This window comes from Lissotriton helveticus, chromosome 3_1 (assembly GCF_964261635.1).
Source record: "Lissotriton helveticus chromosome 3_1, aLisHel1.1, whole genome shotgun sequence".
Classification (NCBI taxonomy): Eukaryota; Metazoa; Chordata; class Amphibia; order Caudata; family Salamandridae; genus Lissotriton; species Lissotriton helveticus.
The window spans coordinates 942,638,274-942,665,432 of NC_136061.1; the positions used below are offsets into that span (position 1 = coordinate 942,638,274).

A 27,159-nucleotide genomic window follows, 5' to 3' on the forward strand; every position below is an offset into this window, starting at 1 on the left:
AAAAAATACTGAATCGGTAGGATTCGGTATTTACCGATATTGTAATGACAGAATCGGTATTTGTCATTGATTCCTATGGGGTTTGAAGCCCATAGGATTCAATGGCAAATACCGATTCGGTAATTACAGAATCCGTAAAATTACCGAATTGCCAAGGGGGACAGGGTGTCACTATGACACCCTGTTGCACCCCTGTTTGTGGCTTGTGTGCCATGTGGCACACATACATGCCCTAAGGCATGTACACAGGTATTCGTTATTTACCATGCAATAGTATTACATGGTTAATAACGAATCGGTAAGGGCCTGTGGCACTGTTTTCAGTGCCACCTACATATTGATTTACCGATTCAGTAAATTTACAGAATCGGTATTTTACCGAATCGGTAACTTTACCGATTCTGTAAATATACAGATTCTGTAAATTTTAAGGCCCCTACATCTCCATTTGCAAATACCAGTCGGAAACGGCCGAAATAGGCCGTTACCAACCGGTATTTGCCGACCTACATCTGGCCCCTTGTGTCAAATAGTTGTGAAGTAGGCACTGGTGACTGGTCCATTAGACACATGGGATCTACCACCCCTACTACAATTTATCATCAGTAACAAACTAAGCAGATTGTCTAAATGTAAGTTTCAATTATAGACATTGCATGCGTGCGAGGTGTATTCCTTTTACATCAAACTCAAATGTTTAATATTTAAGATTGAAGGCAGTGGTCAACTTAGGAGTGGGTGTAGGGACTATGACCAAACTAGTCAGATATCATGACTGAGCACTGAATGTTCTCATACAGCAAAATACACACAATCCCAGCATAGTACAGATGTCCTGCTCTTCCCCACACTGGTGGAGACTGATAGATTTCATCTAATGCAAAATTAAGGAGCGCTGGGTATAAAAGTGAAGACTAGCCCATTCAAGTCCTACCTCTTGGCATGGTATCGTAGGTCTCCTGCAGCCCCAGGCATGCCGCATGTCTTGTACCGAAGCACTATACCCCCAAGGCCTTGGTGTGATACTAGCATGGGCACTTGAGGAGCAGTGCTGAAATTCTCCATTTCCCAGGCATGCCATGAGGTGTACATGGGTAGATCACCTCATCCTTACCCTAAATGGTGGCACATTACCCCAGAGCACATCAGGAAAGCAGAGTTTTGAAGATGATGCTGGCCTTGAGATAGTAAATTGTGGGGTGAGGGTGGGTAGGCAACAAAAGAGTGTCTGTGATAGAGTGCAAAAACAACAGTTAATGGACAGAATGCAGAACAATGTCATACATTCACCCCAGTACAGAGATCTGGGCCTAAATCCATCGTTTTTTTGCTCACCATGCCATTCCAGTTTGAACCCAGCCATATGCAAATCAGTCTTGACCCTGTGCCCCATGGGAACAGTCCAGCCCGAACTGCCAAGCCAAGTCCTCCCTAGACTGGAAACAAGCATCCAAGGACCGGTTTCGGGCTTTCATACCTCATCAGCCTGGATAGCTTGATTCCAGTGATATGGAGAGCAGGGGACTCACGTCGGAGCATACCCGTCCCACTCGGGGTGACAAATGCAAAAACAAAAGTTGATGGACAGAATGCAGAACAATGTCATACATTCACCCCAGTACAGAGATCTGGGCCTAAATCCATCGTTTTTTTGCTCACCATGCCATTCCAGTTTGAACCCAGCCATATGCAAATCAGTCTTGACCCTGTGCCCCACGGGAACAGTCCAGCCCGAACTGCCAAGCCAGGTCCTCCCTGGACTGGAAACAAGCATCCAAGGACCGGTTTCGGGCTTTCATCCCTCATCAGCCTGGATAGCTTGATTCCAGTGGCATGGAGAGCACGGGACTCACCTCTGAGCATACCCGTCCCACTCGGGGTGACAAATGCAAAACAAGCATTTACAATGCAACGGTTTCGCCTTTGTAAAAGTTAGAGCTATTGGCACTTTAAATGACAAATTTTTTATTTATGTGTTGGTTTTGAAAACAGATAAATAAATGGCATTGTCATTTACAATGCCAATAGCTTAATCTCTCTCAAATGCGAGACTTATTGCATTTTCACCCACACGCACAGAGAGCCACCCACACACACACACAGAGCCACCCACACACAGAGCCACCCACACATAGCCACCTACACAAAAAGCTAGCCACACAGACAGAGCCCCAACACACACAGAGCCCCAACACACACAGAGCCCCAACACACACAGAGCCCCAACACACACAGAGCCCCAACACACACAGAGCCCCAATACACACAGAGCCCCAATACACACACAGCCCCAACACACACAGCCCCAACACACACAGCCCCAACACACACAGTACAGACAAAAGTTGAGGACTGTGCACCAACGCTCTGTAATGAGTACACATTTGCAGGCAGCTGCACACTGTAAAGAATGCATGCTTATTTTGTACATATATATTCAACCTAGCTCGTTCACATATTGTAAGCACTCTGCTATGTCACCTATACTAAGCAGACCTTTGTCACCAAAATACACTGCAAGCACCCACCTATGTAGCCTATGATGTGCAGTTCAACGACCATACCCTACACATGAAGCTTTATACCAAAACACACTGCATGCCCAGGCCCGTCACCCATGATACACAGTGCAAAATCAGCTCCACCAGCTGGAAAACAAAAACCTAGCTGCCAACCACAATACTTATCTGAGCACGCTGACATCTGTGTCATACTGAACACTCAGCTTACAGCCACGGGGCATTACGCACATCAACCTAGAGTAAACTGCTCGCTATCTGTCGCAAACTGACCAAATCCAATTGTCATACATGATACACGCAAATCCAGGTGTGACTTACAGCAAACTACAGCCGGCTCTTGCTAACTTTTCTACGCGGTGCACAGCCAGTTGTTACTATTTTTGCACAGGAACCTGCTATGCACTGTACAATGCAAGCAGTTGTTACTTTACTTTATGTACATCCATGTGTCACCCATGTCATAGTATGCACAGCTGGATGACAACCACTGTGCAGACAGATGTCACTAATGGTGCACAATCAGCTGTCACTCCTAGTACACCGCACAGCCAGCTGTCACCTGTAAAATGTACGACTAGGAGTTGCCTACAGTAACTGTTCCCAACTAGCTTCCAACAGTGCACAATCAATCGTCATAAGCAGCACACTTACCCGCAGTCCACAGTACAGCTGTCTCCTATAGTCCAATTACACAGCCAGCTGTCACCCACCATACACAGTCATCACTACAGTACACTGGGCCAGGCAAGTGCTGTGAACTGCAATCCACTGCACATCCAGGAGACACGGACAGCGGGAGGGGGGGCGGGAACGGGCACACGGACAGCGGGAGATGGGGCGGGAACGGGCACACGGACAGCGGGAACGGGCACACGGACAGCGAGAGGGGGGCGGGAACGGGCACACGGACAGCGGGAGGGGGGCGGGAACTGGCACACGGAGAGCGGGAGGGGGGCGGGAACGAGCACACGGACAGCGGGAGTGGGGGCGGGGAAGTATGCTTTCAAAACGTTTAATGGGATGGCATGTATTAAGGAGTAGAAGTTTGGTGAGGTTTAATTACATTTCCATGTGCCTGTTACACAAGGACGGGGACTGGGGGGGTCGGGGTTGGGAACGTATATTCTATTTTGTCCATACACTACGTAAGGTGTGAAAAACTGACTGATTAATCCCACTTGTCCTTTACCCAGGGAAGAGGACCCTGGACCTCACGCCTAATTCTTTTTTCCACAGCAATTAACCAGGGCATTGCCCAGACCCAGATACTGCAAATGCATTACATCACTTCCTCGCACAAGAAGAAATGCTGTCCAGTAGCTATAGGAACCAGGAAATGTGAATTCTATTCCCAGTTTAACCACCAGACCAAATTGTGTGATCTTGGGCAAATTACGTTTTCTCTCTTCATTTATTTTCCAATTGGTACCAACATTTGGGAGTACTTGCAAAGAGGGTGAACGCCAGGATTACGTGCCACTGGGCACTGCAGCAAGCGCATAGAGGCAGTTTGACTTGCTGCAGCGCTCTGAATAAGTCTCCTCACTCGAAACGCGGAGCATCGCCCCACTGCCTGGCTCAGAGCCTTGCTCTGAGCCAGCTTATGGATGGAGGGACGGGGCATGGGGAGGAGGAATGCTATGTGCATTTCCTGAGTGCACATATGTGTTTGGCCGGCCATCTATGGCCAACCAAAACACACATACGTACTCCAGTTTCACCTGCCGGCTGCATTGAACAGGAGGGCTGTAGAACCCCCCACACACTTCCTGGTCTGAGTGGAGTGTTTTTCCAGCCCGCTCAGGCCAATCCCAGCGCTGCTCTCAATGAATGAGAGCCGTGTAGAGATTGTTGGGAGTCCGTGTCACGGCCCCAGTGCTTCCTGGGGCCAGGAAGGACGAGGTGTGACCCAGGAGGCAGGCGGCAGCTCCAGGTAAGTGTTTCTTTTTTTCTTTAACCCCAAGCGAGCACCCCCTCCTGCCCTCCCCCACATCCCCTTCACCCACCGCACAACCTCTTTATTGTGGCGGCCGCCACTGTTAAAACTTTCACTGTTGTGCATGCATAACACAAAATCCAATAGTTTGAAGAGAGACATGGTGGCTGTTGAATTCGGAATGTATCAAATGAAGAAAAAACATGTCTGCCTTTAGGGCTATGTCAACACAGTTTATTGAGTAAAGATGCATCTCATTAGGCGGATCAACAGTGAATGTTTCTACTCCACCCACCACCAGGGGTGTGGCCATCAAAAGAACTGCAGGTGTAGTCGCACAGGAATCGGTGGTCCTTGGAAGTCTACTGCACCCGAGTTATGGATGGTATTTGCTATCAATCAAGAGAATGCAGGGACCCAATTTGCTTGCTTAACTTGGGTCCATGGCAGCTCTGTTACACTACTGTTCCCTCCCCCCGGGAGGCTACTACATGCCTGTTGTATCTTTATGCAATCTTACTGCTGGAAATCTCTAGAAGAAAATACTACTGATATTGTATGTTTTTGTTGCCCACTTGAGAAAGAATTTAGGAAGCAGCTGACTGTTTGAAAATACTTAGTGCAGCTTGTTTTGTGATCGTCCTAGATAATTTAAAAAACACAATGGTGAGTTCATAAAGCAAAGTAACCAAATGAACTGAAACATGCTTTTCTGTTCCTGTTCTCAAAGTAAAATGACTCACTGGAGAGTATGTCACCCCTTGACTTAAAGTACAATTAATATGTCTCAGCAAACTCAGCCTCAGGAGTTTTTGAACACAACTGTTACAGTGCTGGACATCTCCCAATAATGAAAAATACTCTTTGGTAAGGAACATTTTGAATGTAACTAGCTAATCCACAGTTTACTAATCCTGCACCCCAGTGCTGAATTATGTTTGCTGCAGTATTCATTTATTATTCCTGTTCCTTCAGTCATAGTACTGTTGACGTCTTTTTAAGGTCTGACATTAGCCAAGACCTCCTAATACTAAATACTATAGGGGCTTTCAGTCAGGCCTCTACATCTATTGGTTTTTTGTGTCATTCATATATTTATCTACAGCATAATGCATGGGTGAACTAGTTAGTCCCCTTCAGTCACTGCTAACTTTACAGGGAGTGATTGCATTCTCTATATATTACTGGAGAGTCCATCCAGCCCGCTTCATCTTTGGGTCGATTGGTGTGATACTGACATTTGTATTTGGCCCACTACAGCAAAGGGGAAAGAGCCAGTCCACGTTATCCATGGGCTAACTTTACTGCTAGAGACAGAATGTCTTTAGGTCTGGCCTTTAAGAAAGATTTAGCTGTCCCACCAAACTATTGGTTTACCAAAACAAAAAAAATCATACAATATATACATTTATAGAGAGGCGTTTCCATTGGCCTGTTATGTAGTTATTCACATTTTGATTCCTCCCACTTCATCATACAGCACAGGGGCCAAAGAGTAAAGTTAATTTTACTCACTGGCTCCCTTCACTTTGAGTGATAGCCCAAAGCCTGTGCACATTTTTGACATCCACCCACAATTAGTTTGTTTCTCTTTAGTGTCAAAGCTAATTTAAATTGTGCTGGTTATATATATTTTTTATATTATCTTTATATTGTCTCTCTCATAAATAATAATAACATGTGTGCCACAGAATGGTGTGTCATTTAAAACATAAGTTAAGCAGTGACATCATTAAAGGATACACAGCATCTACAATTAGGTAGTCACATATTTACTCTTTCCTTTTGTTTTTACCTTTATACTTCTAATAGCAATAAAAAAAATCAATGCATAGCCTACCAAGGCCAGACCTATTTAATTTGAAAATGCTTGTTGTTTTTTTGACTGATGCAGCAGATTTTCTTTTTTTAAGCTCTGTCCATTGGGGAAATGCTGTCCATTTGCAGTGTATGTGCTCTGACTCCTAAAACATGCTGTAGGAGAGTCATCCTTTTCGCGCTGATCACACCCATGTTTTACTGATACTGGTGGTTACAGACTCTGAAAGTGCCCTGGGCTCTGTTATCCAGGGCCAGTGCTCTGTCCATAAAAGGTATATGGTAATTGGTGTAATTATAATTGGCCCTACTATATGGTAGGGCATGTAGGTTTTGAGAACCCAGTGGACTTAATGCACTTAAGTGTGCACTGCTGTGGTGTCTGATGTAATTTTAAAGCCAGTCTTGCCTTGTAGGTTGGTTTTAAAACCCAAAACTACCTTTTTATTACATGTAAGTCACCACTACGGTCTGCCCTAGGTGACCCAAGGGTAGGGTGCCTTGTTATAAAAAGCAGGTAAATTTCAAAATACGTTTTATATGCCCTGGTGGGGGAAAAACAGCCAAACTCGTTTTTCCCATTGTAGTGCTGCTAGCTCCATCGGCTAACATGGGAAGCTTTATTACACTTTCAATCGTATTGCTAGCTAACGCCAATCAAATGCTAGACTTTAATAAAGTGTCAAAATAATCGTTACAATAACTCCAACAACTTGTCAAGGTCTGATATATTATAACTATTACAGGAAAGTAGTTTTAGAATATACTATCCTGAAGTTACCTAAAACAGCCCTTTAGCAGCCTCTTGATTGGCCAGCCTCTGACAGCATGAGCCAAGCTGCTCCCTGAGTAGGTGTGAAGAGGCCTAGAGCTGAAACAATACAGTCATTTGGTAGAAGGAGATTTGCTACCTGGAGAAGCCAGGAACACAAAAGGGGCTGGAGAGATGAACTGGACCCCCCCCCAATTAGAATAGGATAAGGGCTGGAAGAGGAGAGATGGGAAAGTCACCAAGACACCTGTAGGTTGGGGTAGACAGACTTGCACTCCAAGGGGAGAGTTTATTCATTTTGATTTTTAAGAACTGTGTAATCTGGGTCACAAATATGCCACTCTTTCCAGGAAGTGGTCATAGCAGAGGGTGGCAACTTGAACCCCCATTTGCTGGGGTGTCCCCAGCCTTTCAACTCAGATTGGGGAATAAATATGTGAGATCTACAGGAGTCCCTCAGATCCCTGTCTGAAACATATGGTGAAGCACTGCCCTGTTGGACCCTTGGTATGCACAATAGAGGACTGCACTCGGAAGGACTGCACCTACCACACTCTGAAGGCTCCACACAAGAAGGACTTTGCCTGTCTTCAAGGATAAGGAGTGGACTCCCTGAGCAGCAACAGGTAGAAAAGTGCTGAAAGAAGCCTCCTGCAACATCCACCAATAGGACCACTTCAACTGACCAGCTTCACATGGATTTTCCTGGTATGACCAGGTGAATTGCAGGAGTGGGATTCCCAGACCCCAAGAGGCAAACTAGAGCATCTGAACCCTTTGCTAGTACTTTGTAACCCTTTCTTACATCAAGGAACATTCAGAGACTAACTTCTGAAAGTTTGGGAATTCTTGACCAAGTTTTGTGTAAAAGCTCCAGAGGAAGACCAGCATTGACTACCAGAGTCAAAAAAGTGACATTAAACCACTTCTGAGCCTGGCCATGCAGGTATGCCCCACTGAAAGCTCCCAAGTTCCTCAGTATCGATGATGAAGACAAAAATCTCCAGGGCTCACAAGGCATCGTGCTGTAACAGGCCGTCATCCTCGAATTGAAATCTGCATCAGAGGACCAGACTGCTTGATGTAGAGAGAAAAATTTCCAAACAGCAAATAAGTCAAAGTAAAAACTAGACCGAGCCCAAGCACTCATCGTATCTGACAGGCGCTCCATAGGGTCAGTCTGAACTTTGACTTTGTTCGGTCCAGTGCGACTAGATAGCTGCGGTTTGTGCTTTATATTTTTTAAATTAAATCTTTACAGATTCCTAAATCAAGCTACCTACATTGAATTTGTCATGTTGGTGTTATTTTAAAGATAACAATATTATCTATTTTTATAGACTGGTGTTGCATTTTTATTATGTTGAGTCTTTTATTTATTTACTGTTTTGGTGACATTAAATGCTTTACACACCTGTCTCCTAAGTAAAGCCTCACTACTCGTCGGTTAAGCCATTAAACAAGAATTGATTTATTGAATCTTGACTGGTTCTTATAAGGGATTGTGGTATCAATACTAGCTGTTGGTACTTACCTACACCTACTAAAAACCCACTTTCCTACATATGGTAACATTTGTTAACTCTAAATGAACAAATGTATGTTCCAAGTAAGGCCATTATACATGGTGAGGAAAGTATACTCATGACTTGGAAAAGTTAAATGTCACCTATAGATTCCAGCACATGTTGTGCCATCTACTAGGCAAAGGAATCGGCCACAGGACTGTTTAAGTAGCTGGACTCGTACAGCTTTTAAACCTGCAGGGGACCCTGTCAAATTAACCCTTTGCGACAGGAAAGAGACATACTTTTAAATATTAAATAAGTAACCCCTAATTAAGTACTGTATGTGGAAGGCGGGGGTGTCTAGTATTTAAAAACTGGAAAAGAAAGAATGTAATATTGGTATGTACCTACAGTGACCCAAAAGCAACTTTCACTATAAAAAGCTGTAGCTGTCAAATTAGAAAAAAGAAAGAAAGAAAAGGGTTTAGATTAAAACCCCAAACCTGCTATCTCCAGTTTGGGGCAAGCTAGTTGAATAATTTAAACATTACTATTTTTAATAATAATACAAAAACAATTTAATGGTAAAGCCGAGTTTTTCATAAATATTTATGAAAAGTTATTTTTACAAAGTTAAACCTTGTCTGTCTATGCCCCCAGCAGGCTAATTATTAGCCTGCTGGCAGATTGCCCAGCAATTGCTTTCCCCTTATTGAGGTATGAAAACTGCTCAGAGAGCAGAAACAGTGGCTTAGTCCTTTTCACAAGAAGACCTGGGTATGATGTATGTGGCACAACAGCTTACTAAGGGGCAAAGGACAGGTTTAGGAACTTCATTAACTTCAAAGGGACTAGGGTTATGCCAAGGGAGACTTATGGAAGAGAAGTCTATTGTTCCGTAGGCCCTCTGCAGCCAGTTTGGCATCGGCCAGCAGGGAGAAGGAGAAGGTCCTGGAACTAATTTGGTGAAGCAGATTAGAGGGAGACTGCTTATTTTCCTAAACAAACCCCTATCTGGCATACAAGCCGCATTCAAGGTGCAGAATGATTCTGTCATATTGGATTTGCCTCTGAATGGTGCAATGCGGGGCAGTTTGCAGTAAGGTGAACAGGATGCGCTGCAAAAGTGGGAAGGATGACCCAGAGAACTTCTTTCTCATTGGTTAGGGACTGGACCCAGAGTTACCCCACCCACTTACTAGTGAAATCTACAAAGCTGGCACCACACCTACAGCTCATCAGAACACACTCTCAACCTGTGGAAGAACAGTTCAAGAATGGACCTGCTTTTTGAGACCCTAATGGAGACCTGAAGGGCTGGACCTTCTCAGACCTGTATCCAGGACTTTGAAGCAGACTTCAAGGGTCGGTTGTCTGGGACAGGGACAAAACAAACTGTTAGAACCCTTTTTCCTGAAGTGCCCATCTGACCTTTAGCAACTGAACACTGAAGGTGGGTTATGTTGGAATGCTATCCCTACTGCTGTCCCCAAGTTCCTGGGAGCCTTAGAAGTGACCAAGAGGAGTTGCTTCAGAAATTCTAAACAATGGGAAATTTCTGAACTTCCAAGACCTTCGGAGAGTCAGTGGGACTTTGCAGCTAGGATGTCCAATTTCGAAGTGACTTTCTCAGATACAGCTTCAAACTTGTGTGGCTGGGGGATTTTGAGCTCCATAGGAAAGACTAAGTCTACAGATAAAAATATTGACTGGTCGAAAGTGAGCAAAACATCCACCCAATATGAGGACTTTGGCAGCTGCATAATATGAATTTCTCCTGCCAAAAGTAATGGCTTCAACAGGACTTCATACAGAAGTTATCCAGCTCTGGGAGAACTTCTGCTAATACAGTCAGCAATCTCAACATGCTGGAGGATTTCAACTTCCAATTCGCAGACCAAGTCATAATGAAAAAACCTGTCGGGGCAATCCCGCTAGGTGAATGACACGCTTCATAGCAGTCTGCATGAAATCATGCCTAGGTGCAAGTCAATTGTGAACAGTGACTACTGATTGGTACTTCACTTTTTCTTGATGCTTTTTGCCTTACTATCTTTAAGAAGTTTCATCATCGGCTCCTCTTATAGGATTTTTAGGTCGATCCTGGGCAGTGCATGCGCTGTTTTATGAGGCATACTGTATTCAGTATATGGCCTTTCGACGTGCCCATTGATTTTGGTTGGTTGGCCTGCCTTTCAAAATTCCTTTACTTTGGTTGGTCAATGTCTATCAGTCCTGCCTTTGGATGCTTTGTTCCTTCCCAGTGGACATCACTGATCAATTCTTTTGGCAGGCCAGCTCTGGCCATCAGTTGCTTCCTCGCTCGCACCCCCTCATTCCACTCATTGCTGCTGTCCTTCCTGTGCCGCTTCCTGTTTTCAAAGGGAGTTTCCTTGCACGGTTTTTTGTTGGTCATCTGTTGCCTCCTCGCTCGCACCCCCTCCCTCCAGTCATGATATTTCCTGGTGAAACCCAATGCAAGGCTCATTTTTACCTGGAGGCTATAACTCGTAAGATTGCAATTGTAATCCAAATTTAGCCCTGCGGTACATGGAATGAAGACTTTTCCTCCTTTCAGAATTTCTCCCAGGCCAGGCCTTTCAAGTGTTGATGAGTCTTCGGCCCTCTCCTGCAGGTCTTCCTGTTCCAAGATATCATCAGCCTCAGAACCAGTAGAATCTGCTGCTGCCACAGCTCGGAGGGCTGTCTCCAGAGCAGCACTGTTCGTTCTGGCTCGGAGGGCGCAAACCTCTGCCAGATCCGAGTGGTATATATATTTGTTACAAACTGTGCCCAATTTACAGGTCATGGATCTGGTGCAGACAGTCCAGTGCCCAGTGACACCATAATGTCTGACCGAATACTCAGTACCACGTTTTGGTGTACAGCTTTGGCAGGTCCCACGTGATACAGTGTCGCACTGGCTTTGACCTGCTGTAAGTGATGCAACATTGGTTATCCATGTGTGCAGTGATGCCACATATTCTGGGACTGGTTGCAGTAACAAGCCTTAGTGCCATCCGAGGCCTGGTGTCCTGAGTTGTTACAATAATCATCTCTGGTACATGAGGCTGCCCACTTCCTGGGTCCAGGCCCCAGTGATGTCACTTTGCTCATGCCCTGTCCTCAGAAATGGTACACTGGTTGTGCCCGCTTTCAAGTGACCCAAAAGTTATTAGATGCTCTATGCGATGCCAACAATGATTACGGTTAATCCCTAGAGAAATCACACCTATGGGTGCAGTCACAGTTTATGCCATGCCAACTGCTAGTACGCAACCTGGTGCCACAGAGCTTGTGTCAAAGCAATAGTAAAGGCACACCGTGCATTTCTAATGTCATCCTGCGTTTGTTGTTAAGAGCTTCATGAGATATTCACCCTAGCTGTGTCTGGTCCCACGTAAAGCCACACTGACTGAGCCGGTTGATGTCGCGTTAGAAAACGGATTGCTCGCATTTACACTAGTGTGAAATATGTTTTGTCACCAGTTACACGGTGCAAACATCGGTGCAAAACTACTGAACACAGGATAAAATTACTGTAGTCCGGCACATCCCGTTTAACGCGTTAGTTTCAGTTGGAAGTGTTGCCCCCAACCTCCTCCTGGTACAGATTAACTCCTGCCTGTCATCAGAGAAGGTGTAATCCAAACAGCATGCTCTGCGGAGCGCTAATCCCGGCCAAACTGCCTCCAGAGATAGGGCAGCTTTAATTAAATGTTTCCAGCGCTGAGCCCGGATTTTAATTAGGGTGGTGGGTGTGGGTTGTGGTGATGCCTGTAGGACTAGGGCACAGTATTACCGATTTAGACCCCCATAGTTTACCTAGTTCACCCTGATTCTGGCCATCCGATCGCCTGCTACCAGTTCTCGGACAACATACAGTGTGATCGTAATTTGACTCCGTCGCTTCACATGACCATGGTTACCCAATTTTTTTCCGATTATAACAGTGACTGACGGGGGGCGTGGCTTGGACGTCAAAGGAGATGGTCGTCTAGGTCCGTTAGCTCCGCGAACCCTGAGGAACTAAGGCGATTTTAACCAGCCAAACACGAGGATTCAACCCAGAAAAAGCAACCAGCGAGCTGTGAAGATTGGGACTACAAGGCGATAAGAGCTGGAGGTCTCAAACGGGCTCGAACAGTAAAAAACGAACTCGGGAAGCAAAGGCAGAGAAGCGAGGAGAGAAACAAGATGGCGATCGGACGGAGATAGGAAGAAGAGAAGACAAGACAGGTCGAGCGAAGAGGCTGCACCCACACTAAGCGACAAGCCAGGAAGCCACGCGCTGCAAAACACCAAGTAGCCGAGGTGTGAGAACACAAGCGGGGCGGAGAGGAAGAGCGAGAGAAAGGTAAAGCCTAAACTACACGGGACATACCCGAGAAGGTGCGCCCTGTACACTTACCGGTGAAAGGCTCGGTAAAAGAACCGAAACTGAAAGCGCCGGCTGGAGGCAGCCATTACAGGAGGCGGAAGCGGAAGGGCAGAAGCAGAAGCGGAAGGGCGTAGCCTGAGGGGGAGGAAGCGGAAACCACGGTGCGAGGTTAGGCACAAAGAGAAGACAGCCCCAAGCGGGCCACGATCAGAGCCGGAACCTATAAAGTCCCCCCCCCCCCTCCCCGGGGCCGCATTATCCCAAGACCGGTGCCGGAGTCTGCAAACTGCAACGCGATCACGCGGAGGGAGTAAAGGAGTTGCACAACCCCCACGATCGGCGCCGGAGTATGCAAATTGCAAACAGCTGCACAAGCACAAGCAGCCAGAGCTCACACGCCTCAACCCGCGGAGCAAAAAAAAGATCCTAACAAGGGGGGAAGAGAAGCCATACAACACCTCCCAGCAAGTAAGGGACACAAACACACACAGCAGCGCCAAACCGCAGCAACTTCCAAACGCCGCAGCTAGCAACAAGATACCGTTGCATAGCAACGCGCTAAAGGAACAATTTGGCAAACAATTTGGCAAACCCAGCAACAGGAAAGATGCAACAGGCGATCTCAGCCAGCACATAGAGCGCACAACTCGCACAGCAACGTGCAGCAACGCGCTGGGCAGCGCCAAACGGCAGCAACTGCTAAAACGCCGCAATTAACAACAAGGCAAAGCGCACAGAATCACGCTAAGAAAACAACTAAACTTAAACTAAACACAGACCTGGTGATCAGAGCCGGCACTGTGCACACTGCTAGCAAAGTGACGTGAGAAGGAAAAGTAGCCCAACAGAGGCGAACGAGACAAAGCAAGCGCTGGAGGGAATAAGGACAAAAACAAAGACCCGGAACATCAAAGTACCAAGCCGTTTCCGCTACAATTTTGTAGCGCAAGCCACAGAACAAGCACAAGCCAGACAGCGAGCAAGTACAAGGACAGAAGGCGGAAAAACACAAACGACCTGAAGAAGCTAAGGAAAGACACTCTGGAGTCCCCGGGGAAGCTCAAAACGGAGACTGCAACACTAGAAACAGTGTTGAAAAGAATCAACGAAGTTAAAGATGTTGCAAGAGAAACTAAAAAGACAATAGATAACATGCAACTAGAACTGGCTGCAATCCGGGCTGACCAGCACAACACAAACACCAGACTGGAGACGGCGGAGAGTAGGATAAGTGAGGTTGAAGACGCAACAAGCAAGAACATCAAGGTCACTGAGGAGCACGCAAAGATAGCCAAGACAATACAGAAGCAGCTGGCGGAGCAGGACGACAGAGCCAGGAGGGGCAACATCAGAATCCTGGGGGTCCCAGAAGGCCTGGAGGACAAAGAGAAATCCTGCGCAGCAATGCTCGAAGACATGCTTCCCAAACTCACTGGCCTGAACTTTGAGAGGCAGTTTGAAGTCAACAAAGCATATAGAGTACTGTCGTGTATTTCTATAGGTCCTGAATCGATCCCCCTATTCCTGACCCTATTCTGGTTAAACTACCTAGCTAGTTAACTAACAGTCAGCCCATGAGGCAAGAAATCCCCCATGATGCAGATACCGTTATCTGACGCAGTCACACTACGGCACAGGAACGTGTTATCTGATTAGGTCATAACGCTTGAGATCTAATTAGACAAGCGACATTCCTCCAGCCCCTGATAAGGCATACGACGTTCTCATAACAAATCAAACCTATGACAACCTGGAAAATCCGTGCGGCCATTGTTTTGATTTCACAGAGAACTTTTGCAAAAGAATGTGCTAACGAGCAAGTCGTATGACATCTTTATTGACGTACCTATGTCCATCCTTACGTCAATCTCGGCACCTTTAAGGTATAAATATTGCCGACCTTGCCCTATGCAAACACACGCGTGGTGACAAGACGGAGCAGCCATACTTGCCGAAGCCGAGAGCAGAAGCAGACCCCGCAGGCAGCAGCCCCGCCTTCCTGACGCGCTGAGAGACGCGCTGCTATCTCAAGCCGAGAGACCCAGCACCGGCGCTTCTGGGCAGCCCTCGCAGGCAGCCTGGAATATCGAGAGCAGAGAAAGAGATACCATTCCTCATTCATCCTAAATTCCAGGTACAGAACTGAATAACCCCTCCTAGAGAATTCTTTAGTTATTCACTTGGCAAAAACAAACTTAACTTAAACTGTAACTTTCTATTCCCGCCCACGCATTAGACTTAGGTCAGGTACACGGGGTAGGCGTATTTAGAAACACCAGTTGAGTACGTTTAGTCAAATGTATATGTGTATGTAAATATATTTTAATCATTTTAAACATCATATGGCTCAGAAACCGTATCAATGTTTTTACAGTATTATTTTATACTATTGCTTCTAATGTATGCACTTTACTTAACTATAAGTATTGCAATAATATCGATCCATTTCTCTTGTACGAGAAAAGAGACTGATCAATAAATAACATCTTTTATTGAACACGCCCGTCTCTTCCTTTTCTCTACATTCTGATGAGACTAAGAATGCACGTACTGACTGAGTAAAATAATTGCCTTGTGCTCACACGACTCATGAGATTGACTCTTGATTAGGGGAGAGCAAAGTTGTCATGTTCTATGGTTGTCAGAAACTAAATCCCTTCTTGTCTAATCAGGGGAGTTAATTCCTTCCTTGAACATTCGAGAAAGTTTCTAGCGAACTCTGAGCTTAGCTGGCAAACCCAAAAATTAAGTCTAGTATCGACAGTAGTAGACCTAGTTAACGTCTGGTCTAGGCCTTTACTGCTGTAGGTACTATTCCAATGCGCAGAGCCTATTGGGAAAATAGGAGCTACACTACATGGCGCCCAACGCGTTTGGAAAGGGCGATAAAACTAACGTAAGACATTTAGAGTAACTCAGTCGTGCTTTCTCACTCAGACCCCTTTTCCCAAATACTCCAAAGACGTCTGGAGTGGGTGAAAGGTTATTATATCCTCCAAAACCTCGCAGGAGGGAACTCCTATGTATGGTTCTTGGTCTAGTCAACGTTGAAGGATAAAACAGTTCCAGAATATTGTGCATCTAATCTCTGTTTCCATAAGAAACCTGATCTGCAAACAAACATAATACCATCCTGTCTGTAAAATGGCAGAGAGTGATGATGAAAGAGAGGCAATTAGATTAGCTACTGAAATAGCAGATGCTGATGCTACCATGCAAACAGCAGACCCGGATATAATACACATCCAGGTCGCCAAAAGGAGATCTATAACCTTAAAACTTATAGAAAATGGACTGACACCTAGAGGTGGCACAGTCATATTCGTAATTGAGGCACACGAATATCGGCAGACAGAGGTATACTATACATGGATACATTTTCCAGCAGCAAATGCTGTAACAAAGTACTTCCACTATTACAAAGTAGAGGAACCTCCTGAAACGTACACTCCTTTCGAGGAGGTGGAAGTACCACTCAAATTCCAAGAGCATTTGCTCTTATTTGATGGCGCCCTAAAACATAACAATCACATTACAAGGCTCGGTCCTTTAGGAAGACCAGGAGCAACGTGGCCGGTCCTAGCCGGATACACACCACATCCAGACATCGAAAGAATGCCTGCAGCAGAGCTGTTAATACAGCTAAAACAACTACTAAAAATTCATAGACAATTAGTTCAGTATGTAATGCGGACTTCAACAATTCAGCCAGCGATTAAACTACCACAGCTGACCCCTCACCAGGGGAACACAAATAAAATTACACCACAGAACATCCAATCCTGCCTAGGTAAAGTTCCAGCTAAACGGGAACAAATACCATTCTGGTTGGCACAGAAAATTACCCAAATAGAGGCGGTGTTTCCTGACACCACCCCAATAGAAAAACACAGGATTCTGACTATATGTCTCCCAATGGGAATCGCACCACACATTGAGGACTGTGACACTTGGGGTACAGTCTTTGCTTCCATCTATACAAAAACGCACGGTGTTCCATCCATTTCGGTGATACCAGATGTGCTAAAACAAATTCAAGATGAATACGGTCCAGAACCTGCTTTAACTCTTGGTATGAAATTACTGAAAGACTTCAAGCAGGTCTCGGCTATATTATTAGCCAACATAAAAGGTGAAGCAGCAAACGTGGCGATCCGCCAGAGGTTAAAAGAGACAGATACAGCAGACCAACCAGCTGAAATTGCCAGAATCATAGAAAAATCCTATGAAGAACTAGGCAGAGATAGTCTAGGTGGAATACCAGTAAAACCGCAACTGACTACAAGTCCAGAAAAAATGTTTTTTAATAATAATAATAATTCACCAAAAAAGAACTGGGATGGGAACAAACAATCCAATCCTAAAGAAAAGAAATTCCAGTCCAGAGGAAGGTCTCCTAGGCGAAGAGAGAAATCTCCAAACCCGAGACAAAGGTCACCCCAGAGTGAACCCTCTGGGAATAGATATAACCTTATAAATAGGGATAATATTAAAAAACCTGATAGATATCAAGACATTGATACACGTCCCTCTCAATCTTTCCAGAATTCCTTGCAGAAATCGGAAAGAAGAGGACGATCAGAAGAGCACGCCAAGTCCAAAGACAAGGAACCTGCTCAACTGAAAAAGAAATCACAATTTCCAAAAAAGAAGGTAGCCAGTATCAAGGTAGTTAACAATGCCGAGAATACTGAGGACACAACTGAAAAACGGAGAGTGGGCTCAGACAATGCTAGACAGCGCAGCAGAGGTGAGCATAGCTCGCAAAGTCCTTATGAATCATCTGGAGACAGTGGACACGAATGAATACCTTCAAGTGGAAACTGCAGATACCAGAGTTAGCAAGCCCCACAAAATATACGAGATAACATTACGTATAGAGGGAGATAAGACTAGGAAAATAAGGGGACTATTTTGGGATAACCTCTCCAAGGGTTATGACATCCTTCTAGCTGAAAAAGACTGGCCACCAGAGTTTGTCAGGGAGTGCCCTCATGGCGAAGAAGTAATTATGCCTGCCTTCTCGAATCAAATGCCGATTCATAAAAAATATACACTTGCTAGAAAGTGGGCAGTGGCCTTAGCACCTGCTTTATATAAAAATCATGTAGGATGGGATGAGGATTCTCCTCCTCACAAAATCCAGTTAAAATCACAACCAACTGCACAAAGGCAGTACCCAATTAAGCAAGAAGCTAAAAAACAAGTAAATGAAATACTAGATCAGCTAGAATACCAGGGGGTGATTGAAACTTGCACCTCACAAATGAACAATCCTTTGTTTCCGGTCTCCAAACCAGACAATTCATATCGCCTAGTTTTGGATTACCGACACCTTAACACATGTTGCAAAACTTTTGCAGTGCAAAACTCACACAGTGCTGCACTAATGAATAACATAGTGCGCAAAAAATACAAAACAACCTTGGACATCTCCAATGGATTCTTTTGTCAAAACATAGCACCAGAGAGCAGATATTTAACAGCTTTCTCAGTAAATGGCACTCAAAAACAATTCTGTCGGTTAGCCCAGGGGTACAAGAACAGCCCGGGGGTATTCTCAGCGAGAGTAACAGAATTACTACAACTATATGATGATGAAGCATTATCTTATGTCGATGACATTTACTTAACAGATGATGACTTGGAGACTCACTTGAAAAGAGTGAACACCATAATACTTGGTTTCGCTGCAGAGGGTTACAAATTCAACTTCAAAAAGTCCAGAATTGCCCATCTGACGGTCCTATTCTTAGGATATGAGCTATCAAGTGAAGGTAAAAGCCTGGCAGACAATTTCCTAGAGAAATGTGCCGTTATCCAAGCTCCTAAAACACTAAAAAACCTACAGTCAATTTTAGGCTTCCTAAATTTCGGAAGAACATACATTGCAAATTACGCAGAAAGGGTAAAACCCCTTTACGATCTAATTAAACCAGACTTTAAAAGATCCAGTTGGACTCAAACACACACAGAAATTTTGAGATCCTTACAAACAGACATGCTAATTAAGACAAAATTAGAAACCCGTGATAATACACGCAACCTTGTGATCCGAGTCATCCCAGGGAGATGCGGATTCACATACCTGACCTCTAATGAGGGAGAAAAGGTACCAATTGCATTCAAATCACACTTGTACACAAAAGCTGAACAGAGATTCAGCAACAAAGGAAAAATTGTTCAAGCAGTTCAAACCGCAATAGCTAGAGAAAAAGACATAGCTGACGGTAGACATATCACAGTCAGAACAGCTGAATCAGCCTTTGAGGCATTAACAACACCGTGTAATTTACCATCAACAACATTGGATCCAGAATGGATACAATGGGTGAATTCAATCACAACGGACAAAGTATACTACTACTTTGATCCAGAACTAGAAGAATTAAAAAATCTAAAATATGAAAAGACGTATCCTCTGCCAATCGACATTCTGCCTCTACGACATTACGCCTGTGTAATCTATACAGACGGACATGCTCAACCCTCCGTTTGGGGAGAACATGCATACAATCCCACATGTGAGATCACAAAAGAAGTGTGGCGCGGAGGTAAACTAAGACCTCTATTAACAAAATCACACTCAGTAGAAACTAATTCAGAACTACAAACTGAAATAATAGCTTTGAAAATGGCGCTAGATAATGCGGATCGCGAATTCCCGACACTTATAGTGTCAGATTCATATTTCTGCGTCAAAGCATATAACAAGGATTTGCAGACATGGATTCAGAACGGTTACAAAGATGACACAGATGCACCAATAAAACAGAGACTGCTCTGGGAACAAGTAGCTCTTTTGAAAAAAGAACTACCAAAGACTCACGTGACACACTCACTGAGTCATCAACGTGATGGCGTTCACGTTGTAGGGAATTCATTGGCTGAAACAGCCGCAGCGGCAGCCAGTAAACCGGCTCCCGTAGATCGAAAAAAGCGTACATTAAAATACATTGACGGTGAAACATTGCTGGCGGTGAAAACGTCATTAAAAGGCGACTGCTCAGCGTTACCGATCAACTATCCACTCAATTATACGGTGAAACATTGCTGGCGGTGAAAACGTCATTAAAAGGCGACTGCTCAGCGTTACCGATCAACTATCCACTCAATTATACATACATAATCGATGCAAACTCCGTCCCTTTTGCTCGAATCCCTGGAGTGGGGGATAGAGTGATTCCAAACATGGACAGGAGACACTTGTTAATCGCAGACGCACACATGGGCGAGGGTCTCAGACACCTTAAATTAAAAGATTCTCTGGAAGAATTACAATCACGGTACTGGTGGCCAGGCATGAGCCTGCACTACACCATGTTTGTAAAAAACTGCCCAAACTGCAACAGAGATCGCAGTGGGGAGAGAAGCAGTTTAATAACTCGTCGTATCAAGGCAGATAATATTACCAACAAAAAGAATGGCTTGCGATTAACATACACAGGCTAAGTTCCACTTATAATGTAGATCCACAGCACTCGGCTGACGTCCGGACTGTTATACAAGATTTGCGAGTCTAAATGGCATATACGCTAAGAGCATGCTACGTTCGACCATTTTTTTTCACTCAGGCAATCCAGCCTGGGGGGGAAAGAATGGCCAAATGAGCACAGCCCAGCGGGAATCTTCTCACTTCCTTCCTGAGGGTATGGGATGGTGTAAAGAAAAAAACCAAGGCAGAAAGCAATCTATAATGGAAAGGACATTAGGTTCGGGAGCTGGGTGGGTCAAACATCTAATAAGTGTCCAACGTAGTCTAAATAACTTGCCAAGAAATTCTCTGAAGGGATTCAGTCCGTACGAATTATTATTCGGAACTAGGATGTTGATCTCTGACCTTGATAGTCAGACTTCAGTGGTAATAGAAAAAACCTTTGATGTCAAAGACCGTTTGGCTATTTTGCAGGACTTAAACAAAACAAGAAAAGACCTGAGCAACATACAGTTGAAACAACAGCCAACAACCACTGAAGAATCACCACCTGTCCCAGCAAGACCTGTCTGGATTCCAAAAGTCGGGGATCTAGTCAGGGAGAAGATCGCGGTAAAGAAGGAATTTGGGCCTTCTTACAGAAAAGCAGTTCCTGTCTTGTCTGTCAACGGGACAAGATCAGTTGTACTACCGCCACTTGCTGGAAAAAAGGAGAACCGAGTTGTATCCATCGACCTGGTAAAACCACAACATGTGGCCGATAACAAACAGCAGGCCAAGTGGACTCCCAATAAGTAGCAGAACACCAAGGTTTGCTACCAGTACAGAGGTCCTAACAAAGAGGCTCATCACATTCGAAACGCCTAAAGAAGAACAACAAGGACTATGCAACAATGCAATAGAACTCAGACCTCTGAAAACCCAAATAAAGACATTTAGCAGAGACACACCAATCTACAATGAAGTTCCAAGTGAAAATGCAAGAAACAAAAATACTGAACCAATTGGAACAATTGACAGAACTGCATCTGGTTACTTCATCAACTTCGATGATTCCTCTGAAGGTTTCAGCGAACAAAAGACACAGCCATCATCAAAATCCTTTAAAGACAAAGCTAAGGAACTTTTGAAACAACTGAAAGAAACATATCTGGTTACTCCATGGATTGAATTTTGGGTGGGTTTTGATGCATTTATCCTCATACTTTGGCTCATCATGGTATTTACCTTGGGACGCTTCATTGAGGGAAAATATGCTAAAATGGACACAGCAAGTCAGAACATCAACTTGGTCCTCAAACCACACACATCTTCACACGTCGAGAAACGAGAACTTTCTTCAGAACTTTCTTCAGCCAACTTCACAGCAATTCCAATACCTGGTGGGGTAGCCTGGGACAACACTGACTATGAAATTTATGGTCCGGTCGAGATCCTGAAATATCCACACCAAATCAAGATCTCCTTGAGTGACTTTGCAAAACCAAACTCATTTGCTGATGATTGGGACTTTGAAAGTATAAACAATATGATGTCTGACTTAGTAATGTCTGCTAAATTTACAAAACATGATTATTTGCAAGGTTCTACAAATTATGATAGTATGTATTGCTATAACCATTATGGTAACCATTTCTTGCATAAATCTGCACAACCTAGAAATGTTTTAAATTATAATCAATGGGAACATTGTGCTACACCTCCAAAAGGGAGCTCTAGAACCGTTTATGACAAATATTCATATTTTTCAGGTTTTAACATAACTAATGCTGAAACATTTTATTACAAATTGTCAAACAAGACAGGGATGAAAACAATGATAACCAACACAAAATTGATATATTCAGATTCATTCTTTGAAAAAATGAATACATTTGGATTTGATTATTGGGACAAAAATGTTGATTTGAAAAGTGTTTGGGGTACAAAAGAATGGCAAGTACAGGGTATAGAAGCTTTGTTTAGAGCCTGCATGATCCCAGAACAAATGATATTTTTAAATGACACTGTTCAACAAACCACCTGTCTTGGCTTAGCCAAAATCAAAGATTTAAATAACCTGTCTATTCCAAAGCCAACAATGTTTAGCAATAACTCTGATACAGATGAAGAAATAGACATAAGCCATATACTTAACCAAAACAGAACACATCCTGATTGGAAACAATGGTTGATCTGGCCCACAGATACAAGTAACTGTCAAGATAGATTCCTGAATAAAACACAGGGTTTCAAAATGACCAGGCCAGACCCTAGATATCCTCAAAGACATCACCCAGGGATAATAACAACCTACAGTGTGGGCAAATTATGCCTTCAATGGCTACAAACTTCCACACTGCCTGAAATTAAGCAACACCTAACTTTACTTACTGATGGTGCTGACTTGCGTGATTTCATACTGGGACCACGCAAACAGCGTCAAAAGCGTTTCATAGCAGCCTCTGTATATGCAGCATACAATGAGGCCTGGAAGGTTACTCAAATTGAAACAGCAGAGAGAATACGTGAAATTGATCGTATTAATTTGGAAAAATCACTTTCTGTAGTGGACAATGGGTTAATGACTCTGTCCTCCAGAATATTTTCATTGGACAGCATTGTGTCTTCAGCAATCGATATATTATCGCAAGACTTACTGTTATTACAACATGGTCAGTCACAATTGCGCTCTATTGTACAGCTTGGCTGGACGTTACAAAATCTGCGTTCAGGCTATGTGCCTTGGCGTTTAATCAACACAACGTCACTATTCCAAATCTTTAACCTTACTGATAGACAAATCGGTATGGCGCAGAAGGGTGCTGATTATACAATCTTGAGCATTGAAAAACTAGAAAGATTACCAATGACAATGTCAGAACGACCTGTCAGTGAATGGATAATCCACGGAATCATAAATATTCCAATCTCAACCTTCAGGTTTCAATACTGCCAAAAATATATACAGGCTGGCATGTACGAGAAATTGGGAAAGGGGTACCTTAAAACAACTTGGAACCTGCCCTATTCACATGCATGTGTCAGTAACAAAGGACAGAAAGTGTTTCTTAGTGGCAACAATTGTGCTATGTCACTAAGCGGCATGCTTCTGTGTAACGGTATTAGTTTGCACGGAGCCTGTGAAGGGAATTCATACAACCTTTCATGTCACCAGCAAGGCGCACCTGCAACTGAAATAGAACCATTCTTTCAAAGACTCTATAATGGGAGTTACATTCTTATTGTAGACCGCAGATGTTGTAGTCTTATGCCCGGGACTCCTTATCTCGTCACCACGACGGCGAAGGTCAAGTGCTGTGGACGTTCTTTGTTCCCCAGCTCCTTACCAGACAGGGAGGCAAGGGCATGGCCCGGTTTGAAAATTACTTCTATTCGAATAGACACTTTAAGCAGAATGAAAACAGTGCTTCTTCAGACGCCTACAAGGCTCACGTCATCTAAAGAAACGTATGATCTACAAGTCGCAAGGACGACTGCAGAGATACATACATACATTATTATCAACTAATTCCCCCGTACATTTCGCGGAAATCCTGAGCGAAATCTTAAATATTTCTGATACCACTGGGGTCTCAAAGGTATTTAAGACAGTATTTTCGATGGCATTAACACCATTCAAAGCCATACTGGGTATTTTTCCAGATTTCGTCCATTCGATTTTTGGCGGACTTCCACTGATCCTGGGACTAATTGCAGGAATCCTATTCCTAGTCCTTATTTTTCGTTATGGCAACCCATGTCACAGATCAAACTCTCGCGACAATGGAAGATACGATCCTAGCCATTGGATACCGGGACCGGATATCAAAAATCCTGGGACTCTCCCGGCTTAGAGACCTAAACATGACTTGGTTTCTATCATTTCGACCAATGTGGCAAAGGTGTGTTTTACCTGTACTAAGGTGTCTGCTATGCGGAGAAGAATGCGTGTTAGACACCTGTCTGACGCTACAATCGGATGCGCCGGTGGATGCAGATACACTGTTGGTTCCTACCAAGGTTCACGCTTTGTGCTGCCCTCAAAGGCTGCCAATTCTGATGACGGCATTCCTGGAATCTTCACCACTGCGATTGAAGAGTAGTGAAGTTCAAGATGAAAGCAGCATCGAACAGGTACGACCTTCTGTCAGCAAGGCAAATCAGAATGTCAATGGAGACAATCATGCACACGAATGCATGGTTACACCTATTTCCGACTTAGTGGAACTTTCCCATGAAGCTGTTGACAGTTTTTTCGAAAGCCTGAATGATATGATGTTCTCTCCGGAACAGAAATAGAGACTTTTGAGTAAACTCGCACACGGCGTTCCCTGAATTCGGCCTTCAACCTTTAAAAATAAAGTCACATGAACAATTACAATCCAGTTCACGGACAGCAACTTTTTTCAGCAAGCCCTTAAAATATTTTTCTATATATTTTTTCCCCGGGACACTGATCTTCTGCTTAAAGTAAGAAACTATTCCTAGAGAACTAAGATTTCTATTTTAGATACTTTATATAGACTTTAGCTGCCCGCTGGTATGTTCACAAATATTTTATTATGTGATGAAATGGTCTCGACCTTCCTTTCTGTATAGCTATATTAAGAGCCATTTCATGTGTATTTCTCATATACCAAAAAGCAATAATGCATTACAATGCGTGTTTACTTTTGCATTTAATTCATAGCTTAAGTGCATACAATATATATGACTGCAATTTTTCAGTATATTTGAAAATTTCGAAATGCATTTATGTATTTTGGGGTGGTAAGGTATACACTATACTCTATAGTATGTTGTACTATGTTATACTATGCATAGATTAGTAGATATGACCATAGTTAGCGTGGAGTGGGTGTCGTGTATTTCTATAGGTCCTGAATCGATCCCCCTATTCCTGACCCTATTCTGGTTAAACTACCTAGCTAGTTAACTAACAGTCAGCCCATGAGGCAAGAAATCCCCCATGATGCAGATACCGTTATCTGACGCAGTCACACTACGGCACAGGAACGTGTTATCTGATTAGGTCATAACGCTTGAGATCTAATTAGACAAGCGACATTCCTCCAGCCCCTGATAAGGCATACGACGTTCTCATAACAAATCAAACCTATGACAACCTGGAAAATCCGTGCGGCCATTGTTTTGATTTCACAGAGAACTTTTGCAAAAGAATGTGCTAACGAGCAAGTCGTATGACATCTTTATTGACGTACCTATGTCCATCCTTACGTCAATCTCGGCACCTTTAAGGTATAAATATTGCCGACCTTGCCCTATGCAAACACACGCGTGGTGACAAGACGGAGCAGCCATACTTGCCGAAGCCGAGAGCAGAAGCAGACCCCGCAGGCAGCAGCCCCGCCTTCCTGACGCGCTGAGAGACGCGCTGCTATCTCAAGCCGAGAGACCCAGCACCGGCGCTTCTGGGCAGCCCTCGCAGGCAGCCTGGAATATCGAGAGCAGAGAAAGAGATACCATTCCTCATTCATCCTAAATTCCAGGTACAGAACTGAATAACCCCTCCTAGAGAATTCTTTAGTTATTCACTTGGCAAAAACAAACTTAACTTAAACTGTAACTTTCTATTCCCGCCCACGCATTAGACTTAGGCCAGGTACACGGGGTAGGCGTATTTAGAAACACCAGTTGAGTACGTTTAGTCAAATGTATATGTGTATGTAAATATATTTTAATCATTTTAAACATCATATGGCTCAGAAACCATATCAATGTTTTTACAGTATTATTTTATACTATTGCTTCTAATGTATGCACTTTACTTAACTATAAGTATTGCAATAATATCGATCCATTTCTCTTGTACGAGAAAAGAGACTGATCAATAAATAACATCTTTTATTGAACACGCCCGTCTCTTCCTTTTCTCTACATTCTGATGAGACTAAGAATGCACGTACTGACTGAGTAAAATAATTGCCTTGTGCTCACACGACTCATGAGATTGACTCTTGATTAGGGGAGAGCAAAGTTGTCATGTTCTATGGTTGTCAGAAACTAAATCCCTTCTTGTCTAATCAGGGGAGTTAATTCCTTCCTTGAACATTCGAGAAAGTTTCTAGCGAACTCTGAGCTTAGCTGGCAAACCCAAAAATTAAGTCTAGTATCGACAGTAGTAGACCTAGTTAACGTCTGGTCTAGGCCTTTACTGCTGTAGGTACTATTCCAATGCGCAGAGCCTATTGGGAAAATAGGAGCTACACTACAGTACCGGCGGGGAAAACAGCCACGGGGAAGCCTCCAAGAGCAATAATCTGCTCCCCACTAAGAGCAGATCACACTGACGCGATCTTCGCCTTTGCCAGAAAAAACCAAAACCTTACATTGGCGAGCTGCAAGATTGTGCTCACACAAGACTACTCGAAAGCCACGGTAGAAGCCAGGAAAGGCTTCCTAGCCATGAGAGAAGCACTGCGGAAAAGGAACCTCAACTACTCTTTCACTGGACCTGCCCGTTTTAAAGTCACGGACAACTGGAGATCAATTGTCTTCGAGGACCCAGAGGAACACAGACGCTACATGAGAGGACCACCGACCGAGGAGATGGACGTGAAAGGCCAAGGCCAAAGCGCCCCAAAAAGAAGTGCCTCACCAAGCGATGAAGGAAAATCGGACTGAACCCTTATAGAAGGAAACAGACCCTAAGAATCTACCTCAAAACCAAGAACTTTGATCCACCTCAAGACTCCCAGCCTAAAACCTAGGAGACCAAGTCAAACAACACTAAACCGACATCTACCTCATAGCTCGAGCGAAGAAACTCGAAAGGGCCAGGCGA

The 27,159-nt window shown here is 44.0% G+C and overlaps 1 protein-coding gene across 2 annotated transcripts in view; it reads right to left on the reverse strand.

Annotated features, from left to right (window-relative positions):
• The window catches only part of LOC144823116 (melanoregulin-like), a 280,535-nt gene that overhangs the window by 3,278 nt on the left and 250,098 nt on the right, over positions 1-27,159 (reverse strand). The gene's annotated exons all lie outside the window — the stretch shown is intronic.